Source organism: Adiantum capillus-veneris, chromosome 17 (genome assembly GCF_014529385.1).
Source record: "Adiantum capillus-veneris isolate H3 chromosome 17, ASM1452938v2, whole genome shotgun sequence".
Lineage (NCBI taxonomy): Eukaryota > Viridiplantae > Streptophyta > Polypodiopsida > Polypodiales > Pteridaceae > Adiantum > Adiantum capillus-veneris.
Window position 1 is genome coordinate 59,006,632 of NC_140947.1, and position 10,349 is coordinate 59,016,980.

The window sequence follows — 10,349 nt, forward strand, 5'->3', positions numbered from 1 at the left end:
ATTACAACTCAAGGAATTGAGGTGCTACTCCAAAATCACGATTTACACACAGTGTAGCTATGCTAGCTCGAAAAAATAACATAGTACAAATTCATTAAACATGTGGTGTCCGGGCCAGGCTGCTGCTTGTTCAGTCAATCCGTCAATGACATCCCACCCACAATGAGCTACGAATGTTGTGTGTGTGTACATATATATGGGTATATATATCTATGTATTTACCTATATATGTATACGTATGTATACACACACACACACACATATTGCCTCTGCTGTATTTTGTCTCTCTTCTCCTTCTCTCTCTATGTACATGCTTAGAGAGAGAGAGAGAGGGGGGGGGGAGACATAATGGGAGAGGGATCTTTCTAAAAAAAGGGATTGAGAAAGAAACAATGAGGAAGGTTGTAGGAGAGAGATGCACTTAAGCAAGGTGATGGTAGGGGAGAGAGAGAGAGGGGGGGGGGGGATACGCAAGAGAGGGAGGGAGGGAGAGAAAGAGAGGGAATGGATGAGGGAGAGAAAATAAGAAGGTTAAATTGACATGTGGAAGCCAAAGGAGGGGGAGATGGTATGGGTGAGAGAGAAAAGAGGCAGGCTAAAATGGAACATGGAGGGGGGGGGGGGGGGGGGGGGGGGGGGGGGGGGGGGGGAGAGAGAGAGAGAGAGAGAGAGAGAGAGAGAGAGAGAGAGGAGAGAGAGAGAGAGAGAGAGAGAGAGAGATTACGCAGGAGAGGGAGGGAGGGAAAGAGAGGGAATGGGTGAGAGAGAGGAAAGAAGAAGGTTAAAATGACAGGTGGAGGCCAAAGGAGTGAGAGAGAGAGAGAGAGGAAAGAAGAAGGTTAAAATGACATGGAGGCCAAAGGAAGGAGAGAGACAATGGGTGAGAGAGAGAAAAGAAGCATGCTAAAATGACACGTGGAGGCCAAAGGAGGGAGACAACAAAGGTATGTAATGGGCAGAGGACATGGTAGTGAGATTGAGGGAGTCAGTGAAATCAAGGGTGGATACGATGGGTGAGAGAGAGAGAGAGAGAGAGAGAGAGAGAGAGAGAGAGAGAGAGAGGGAGGGGGGGGGGGGGGGGGGAAGAAGTTAGTGAGAAAGAGGTGTGGAGGTAGTGAGAGCAAGAGAGAGCAGGAGAGTGGAGAGCACAGGATTGGAAGGATGAGAGGGGTTAGGAGGAGGTGGAAGAGGAGAGGTGGCTTAAGTAGCCAAGGAGGGCGGCAATAATGGTGGCCAAGGATGTGGTGGAGGAGGAGAGGACAGAGGAGAAGAGCTGGTGGCTTTGCTGGCCAATCAGGGCGGCAATGGTGGTGCATTGGTGGGTCCCCCTTCCCAAAAAAAAAAGCTCACTCCAAAGCTCGGTTCACCAAGCTCGATCCATATCCTAGCTCCATACATTGTTGTTACCACTTTTTCTTTGAGCATCAATAAAGGCATGTTCAACCAGATGTTGTTTAGCCCTATTTTTATTGACAGTGAGTCTTGCAGAACAGCAATGTGCATAATGCATCAAACTTGACAACATCAAGATTTCCTTGGGTCATAAGTCCCCAAGTGCTAGCAAAAGTGTGGTAAGAATCTAGCAAAGCATCAAGAATGGTTTTCATAAGGGAACTGTCAAAAATGACTTCGCTTGAGAAAAGAGTTGCTCATTAATATCCTTGATACCATCAAGGAAAGTGTCTATTTCATCTTCCTCATGCATTATCTTTGACTCCAGCTCTTTATGCAGCAAAGTAATTATAGCCTCATTGCGACTTGCATAAATACCAGCCAAAATATCCCAATCCTGTTTTGTTGATTTAGCTGAGCGAAAGTGAGGAGTAATAGTACGCTTCATAGATAATGCAATTAATGCATGATCCTACGCATCTTTAACATCCCAAAAAGCCTGCTCAGCCGTAGGCAAAACAACTCTAGCAGCATCAATCTTGCCACCAAAACCTACAACATCATCAACATCACGTGTATCCACAGAACCAGGACGTACATCAATGCCATACACAACATTCCAAACGCATGTAATCCAACATTGGGTAATCATCGCCATCCAATTTATCCTCACAACAACAAACATCTTGAACACATATGTGTTGTTGTCAGCCAGGTGAGTGGAGGGCGAGGGCCTGCACATGATGTGAAAACTTCTCGAAAAGAGGATAAACGCAGCGAGACCAACATGTCCTATATAGCACAACCCTAAGAAGATTGTAATCGACCTATTATGCACAAAATGGCGCTGACAAAAAATTCCACACAAAAGAAAAAAAAATAGCATGTACAATACTGTCTGTGGTGGAAACGGAGGCCGAAATGAGCCTGAATGGATATTATGAGAAGACCAAGCTCTACAAGCAAACCCAAAGTACTTGTCGACCTCTTGACGCTCACCAAAATCAAAGAAAGTGAGTAGGCATGTGTAGGCAACGCTGATGACTAAGCCTAGAGGACACAAACTGTTCTGATACCAATTGTTGGAAGTAGGGTTGTAGGGAAACACACATAGCTTGGAGAAGATGAAGAAACTAAAGGCACACAACAGAGAGTATTATTTCTTTGTGCATAATGGAAAGACAAGTTAGCCCTAGAGTGAGGGACGTATATATAATGCACGGCAGGAAAAACCTCCTAGTGAGGGAAAAAATGCCCCAACGGTCCTAAATGTGTTCACACACATCACTACCGCATGTATATGATAACACTCAGGTGGCTTAGTGTTGCCACTAGTATAAGCTCCTGCTGTCCCAACCTCAGCTTGTGTTGTTTTTCTGTTTGTGCTAGTGGTGACAATAGCTAAGTTAGAACCCTCATTGGTAGTGTCTTGTTCGGTTTGCTCGCCAACAGAATCCTACTGCTTAGTAATCTGACTGGTGCCCAATCCCATTGCCCACTGCCTTATCCCACATCTTAGTGGCATTAGGGTGTGTTGGGATGCAGGTCACCCTGTACAAGAACTTCCATGCGTACCATGCCTTGAATACATGTTGGTTCTGGGTCTTAACCTTAGCAGTTTTTTGAAAGAGGTTGTTGTGTAGAAAGGTAGCTAAGTTGATTTTGGCCTTCAAATTCTCAGTTTTTGTAGTAGCATACCGAATAATTTCTCCGCAACATAAGTGGGGTTGTTTTTTAAAATTATGGCTTTAGCAATAAACTTGTATACAAGGTCCCCTTTTTTGTTTCTTTGTGGCTTCTGCATCTTCTTTTAGATGTCAGTTGACTTCCTCAACTAAGCAGGGTTTAGCTTTGATATGGTATGGCATTCTAAGCACATGTCCCAGAGTTGTTGATGTGGCCTGGAATTCTCGACCATTGATCTCTGCAATTCCATGCTCGTGATCAAAACCATTTGCTGAATGAGCTCTACATCAAAGTCCATTCTCATGGTCTCAAGCACCACCTCTATATCCCAAATCTTCAGTAATGCACGTCATTCAGATGGAACACATATTTCTCAATCTTGGTATGTGGCACTGAGCAATCCTGCTACGTATTTTCTACTTGCTCTTCAATGAATTGTGTGGCCTCATCCACACTTTCTTGCATCTACTCTAACACTTTCTTTGTATTTCCCATAGCTGTACCTTCTGAGTCTTCCTGTGAAGCAAACAATGCGCCTGTGGTGATTGAGATGGAAAAGCAAGAAAGCTTTGGAGTATCGGGTTTAGAGTGAAAAGGTGTAGCAGTGAAGGGTAAAGATGGTGAAGATGTGGAGCTTGATGTATGCTATGTAGACAATGAAGGTTCTACATGAGCGTTAAGTCGGGCGATAGCTTGAGATAAAAGTGTAGGATCGTGCACGTTTTGCATGGTTATCTTTATACGTGCAATGAATGCTCCACGATCATACTCTCTTGGTTTTAGGGTCGTTGTCAACCACACGTCATTCATGCATTTGTATGGCTGCCTACTCATTATCTAGAAGATTCTGGCCTTGATTGTTGATTTTCTATGACTGTTAAGTTTGTCAGACTTTACTAGTTCTGATTGTGTATCATACACACCTTCGGAACTGGTCTGATCAGTGGCTCCCCTTTTGATTCAGAATGAAATTTGAAGTCTAGATCTTCCATAAGCTAGGGAAAACCCATTGTGGTGCTCACTTTCTTTCGAGAAGCATATAAGGGTGTTCAGAAGCATCATTAATAGACGAACTAGTGGACCAAAGAAACCTAATTTAAAGATACCTTGGTATGAACCCTATGAGGTTGAATGGAATAGTAAGATTAAGGGACTTATCTAGATTATTGTTGCATGGAGTTTACAACAGGGCCAAGATCAAACTATATTATACCAGATTAGAGGAAATCCCAATAGCACTAGAACCTTGTTCATCCACGCTAAACCTGCGATTGGTAAAGTAAAATGGGTAGTCTGTCTTCCCATTAGGCTAGCCAGTATGGCTCCCATTTCCATTCCAGATACATTGACATGCACATAAAAGATTACATTCCAGTTTGCTTGATGAAGAACTAGCTTCCTAACAATTGCATCATTTAAGCACTAGAAACTTTGTTTGCATTTGTGGGTCCATATGAACTTATTTCCTTTCTTGGTTAATTCAAAGAAAGGAAGTGCTTTGGCTACAAACATATGAATAAAGCGTCTGCAGAAATTGATATACCCCAGAAAAGAGATTAATCCAAATACGGTTGTTGGTGCTCTGGCTTGCTAAACACACACTTATCCTTGTCACTGGCCATTTCAATACCATTTCTAGAAACAATGTCCCAGAGGTTGTCATTTCCATACCATGAACACTAATTTGAAAGGATTCAAGCATATTTTTTCTCTCTGCACCTCTCAAAGACCATCTCCAAGAATGATAAATGCATTTCCTTTGTGGAGAAGATGGTAAAATCATCTACAAACATGGCCTAAAATTTGTGTAGAAACTCAATGAATATCTCCATCGTGCATCTCTAGAAGGTTGTTGGGGTATTATAGAGTCCAAATAAAATTACCAGATACATAAATGCTCCCCATTTAGTGATGAATGTGGTTTTGGCCTGATCTTCAAGTGCAATCTTGAGTTGATTGTAGCCATTGTATCCGTCCATAAAACTGTACATTTTGTGGCCTGCAATCTCGTCCAACAACATGTCTGTGAAGGATAGTGGAAAGGGGTCCTTGATGGTATGAGCATTTAGCTTCATGTAGTCAACACATACCCTTAGCTTTCCATTCTCCTTGGGAACTCCCACTATTCAAAATAGCGAGTCATTGCTTGTCACTTGTATTATGAATTATGCTTTGAGAAGATTTTTTATCTCCTCCTTGACTTTCTTGGCATAGTTGGGGTTCATTATGTATCTTTGTAGCCTTACTAGCTTGGCATCTGGTTTGAGTGGTATTCGATGTTCGCACACCTATGAATCTTCTCCTTTCATATCAGTATGTTCCCAAGCAAATACATCCTTGTATTTCTAGAACAGTGCCTTAGCTCTCTCCTTAATCTCTTGCTTCGAATGCTTATTAATTTTGATCATTTGAGGGTTCTTCTCTGAGCCGAGATTCCACTCTTCAACTTCTCGATCGTCTAGAAGCAACCAGTTTTGTGCCTCCTCCCTTTCATTTTGCCAGTGACTCAGCTTCTTTCTCAGTTCTGATACCATCAGCGTAATCATTAATTGTGTTGCCCAACTCCAATAATCCATTCTACATTTTTGTCTCATTGATTATTGGGTCTTTCTGATCCAAAGTTGCATGACCTGTTTCCCCTGCTGGTCTAAATTCAACAAGCTTATCTCTCTCTTGCTGCTCTGTTGGTTGCCCATTTAACTGAACTGACCTCTCTCCAACATTCAGCTCAGGAACTGCTCTAGGTATTGTTTTTTCTGTCTTTTAGCTTGTTCCTTGTCCATTAGCACACACTGTCTTTCAGCTTGTTCCTTGTCCATTAGCACACCACTCAAATCTATTTTTATCAATGGAAAGATGTTCATTAAAGCAAGCATTCTCTCTTATCTTCTTTGTTCCATATTTCTTGCACAGCTCTTCTGGTATTAAGTCTTCCTTCCGGCTTCTTGTGTTATTAGTCTCTTACTGGTCCCTGAATTGTCAATGTCTAGTTGGCATAGTCATGTATGGCTCCAACAATTCTGAGCCATGGTTTGTTCAAAATCATTCCATATGCTCCCTGTACATCTAAGACGAAGAATCTGGTTCTGAAATTTTATTTTCCCACTCTTATCTATATATTTTCAATTAAGCCAGTAGCCTCAACAACCCTATGGTCAACCATTCTGACCCTGAATGGTACTGGTTTCAAATCATTGATCCCCAATTTTTGCCTTAAATATTATCTCATTATATTGACACCAGCTCTCCCATCTAGTATCACACCTGACAGTGGTTGACACTGCATCATCATCTTATAGTCTACTTGAATTATTGGAACCTCATCATCTCTAATGGCCGCCAAGTCTATTGCTCTTGCTTCAGCCTCTGGGTTTCTCTTCTGTCTGATAAATTTCGTAGTCTATGGTAATGTGTGTCTGATGTCATCCAGCTCCACCATCAATTTCTGGATGCGTTCATAGATCTTCACATAAATTTCATCTTGTTCATTCTTAGAGCTACATTCTGAACTGGAAGATTTTTCTTCTTGACTATCTTCATAGTTTCACTCAATTGTCTTCCCTTTTCTGGTTGTTGGTTGCTGGCTGGACGTGTGATGGATTCTCCGATTGGTCCTTCATCATTTCAGTGGCTCCAGCCTCGATCAAGTATGATCTGACTTGCCAAACTTCATTTACCAGACAGTGTATTGCAGCAATCATAGACTCATTCGATCCTGACACTGCCTTCTCATTGTGTGGTGCTCGTGTACGTCTGAAGGTTGGGGAGGTAGTTCTGCATCTTTCGGACTTGAGAACATTCTTTGCCAGATTTTGGTGATCTTGGCTACAAGCTCACGTTGTTCTTTCCATTCATCAACTACCTTCTTCTTATACCACTCTTTGCTGCTCCCACTTCTTCATTTCAGTAGTTTTCTTTTTCTCAATTCATATGGAATCTCTTCAATGATAACACCCCCACTTCTAGTCACGACCCTGACTGTCATTGGCTTTGGTGCCTTTTGTTCAGGTGCCTCTTGTTTGGCAGCATCTAAGCACTGGGCTGCAAAGTGACCATACTTACCGGACTCACTCTCAGATGAACTGGAACTGGTACTAGATTTTGACTCTTCAATCGTCGATGACTCACTATCACTCGACTATCTCTTCTTGTGGCCTTTCTCTTTCTTGGCCTACTATTCTAGCTTCAATGCCCTTTGCACCAAATCATTGAACTTGTCAGTAGGTGCTGGTACTTCTTGTTCCCGTAATTTTTTGCTTCTGAAACCATTCAGAAACCAGGCTCACATTTGTTTATCTGACGAAGGCTCTTGCAGTTGTCTGGTTAATTCTTTTATCTTTTTCACGTAGCTCATGATTAACAACTTACCTTGTTTGATATTGTCTAGCTTGCATAGGATGTCCTCATCTCTCATGTTGTGTGAATATTCCAATCGTAAAGCCTTTCAACGTCTACGGAAAATATTCCCCCCATTCCTCTTTGTCAATATCCTTGAGTCCTTCATATTTCTCAAATGCTTGAATGTGGACATCGGGGTCATTTCTTACCTCCTTTGAAAACTAGAAAGGAAAATTTTTAGATTAATGGAATGCTCAGTGTGATTGGTTCTGGTTTAGAGAATTGGTTTCTTGTCTTTGAATCTCCTTTTATTATAATGGTCAGTGTCAGCTTCCCAAACATTTTCTTTTTCAGTTTCAGTCATTGTGTCCTCTGCCCTCTTCTTTGTTGGTTTATGTCCTGATTGGTGACTTCTTTTGCTGCCCTCACTTTCTTCATTATGTTTTCGGTTGCGTTGAGATCCATGAGACCGGTTCCGTCGTTCTGCTCACTCTGCTTGTCTACGCCTGGAATGAGTTAAGTGTTGAGAATCCCGTGATTCATCAATTGTTATGGCCCTGGAGGAACATGTGTCTCATTCCTAGGTTCCCTCTCAGTCTCAGAGCTTCGCTTAGATTCTTCCTGGATTGGATTGACACGGTCAGGATCATCCATAAATTTGGTAGCTTGCCTCATACCTCGGGCAACTCTTCTCGTCTAATGACTCTAACACCAACTGGAAGGTAGTTCATCTGTCAAGAGCAACTTAGCTCAAGCCACCGTGATCGCCGAAATGGAATGAACTGAACACTTTCAGACAGCTATTCCAAGTTGGCAGGTAGAGTTACTTCATATCAGTATAAGCATTCAGAAGACAACACTGGAATGAAATATAAAACTAAAATTGAAAATGACAATGAACACTAAACTGCAAATAAGATTGAACACTAGAATTGGGAACTGAAAAGTACAACATTGAGTCAAGTACGCTCTGAGCTGATTAGGAATACAAGAGCGTAAAGAGCTCCAAGAAACAAGATACAAGGGAACTAGGATACCAGGGATTAGGGATTAGTAGGGATAGAGCTAACTGACTGTACATTGTACTAGTTATCACAGTAATTGTTCCTGGAAGTTACCAGTCCAGCCGCATGCTAGGTTAGCAGTCATTCCCACCATGTGCAAGGGGTATCGTTAAGTTTTGATTGCTTGTAGTGGTGGCTAAGCAAGCCTCGGTGGTTACCATTCGAATGCAACCGGCTAGCAACCTATGACTAAAAAGTCAACACAAGAGAACACTCTCTACTCGTCAGTTATTTTGTTCCTTCTGCTAGTTTGTCAAGATGGGACGGTGATAGAACAAACCTCAAAAATATATAGAGCAATGAGCATGTGTTTCTCTCCTAGCAGGTGCACACCCATAGCGTAATGGTTAGAGTTGCGCCTCTAAGGAACCAGGTTGTAGTTCGAGTGGCAGGGGTAGAACTGTGCAGATCCGCTCTAAAATTGGTAACCAAATGGGTACCACTTGGGACCGGTCCCAAGACAAAAAATATGGGTGGTCCAATTTTGGGTTAACCCAATAAATCTGTGAAGGAAATTGTGTGTGTGTGTGTGTGAGAGAGAGAGAGAGAGAGAGACCCACCCACCCCTCACTCAACAAGTGGTTGTAGGCTCATTGAGAACAAAGAGAACTAAAGGATTAGTATCAAACTTTTCATAGAGAGTTTATAAATCAATAATCAAGTTACCTTGAAGAAATAACACATAAAGATTGGTGATCCATTTCTAAACCAGCAAAAAATATCAACAACCTGTCAAACAAGGCTCTGGTCCAAGGATGTAGCACCATCCTTGGGTAATCAATGAGTTTGTCTTACATTGAGAACCCAAATCGTACCGTACAAGCTAGACAACGTCCATAGCTCTATGGCATCACCACCCATCATTGTACTTACACATTAAGTAGGGTAGCAAGTTTAGTGGTTGCTACCTTGCAGCATAGATAGTGGTTGCTACTGGAGTGCATGCAAGGTGCCCTCTCAAAGGCACAAAGGACAAGAAGTTTGAACTGGTTGTTGGATTTAGGGTTGCACAAAAGCACACATGATGAAAAGGAGAAGCTCAAGGACATACAAGTAGTATATGCAACACAAAGATGGAATCCTGCTTATCGCTCTACACTAGAGATCGAGATGTTTGAGAATCATTTCATCCCCTCATCAAGGATTTGTGGAGATTCAAAAGCCTTTGTCACCTCTTTGCATATGTTCCATCATCTCCATGACTTGAGTTTCGAAGGCATGGCTCCTCTTCAAAGACAGGAATTGCCTTGAAAAGATGTGCGAGCATGTCATGAAGAGGTTCCTTAGTCACGTCTTTTGGAGCGTCCAATGCCTGCATGTTGTACTGAAGCTCACAAAATCAAATGTTGCTCAAAGCAAGTAGTCTATAGCTGGAAAATTTGATTGTATGCAATCACGTGGAAGTGAAGTGGCTTGCTTGATTAACTAGCATGAAAACACATACAGTAAAAAGGTCATTGCTTATAAGATCTCCTAGTCCAAAAACCTGTCACTTTCTTCAATGATTGTCTACAAGCTTTGCTTTGTTGATGGCTACATTCTCATTACTACTTTTTCCACATTCATTTCTACATCAGGGTTCCTTCAAGCTTTGCTCTGATATCAAAAGTTGTAAGTAATGTGGAGGTGTGAAGAAAAGCTTTCATTCACTCTGCAAAAATTTTGTTTTGGTGAAAGCATTCCTGCAATGTCATCACTGAATACCATCTTTTGAAATGATCAACTGCTCAATACGATGTGGTAGAGGTGACTATCTAAGCATTTAATTGCTTGTAAGACAAAGTCACTAAAGCACTTTATTTACATACTCGTACGTAAAAGTTTTTGGCGGCTTTATTAGGCTTTTGTAATTATTTCTCAGCACAACAA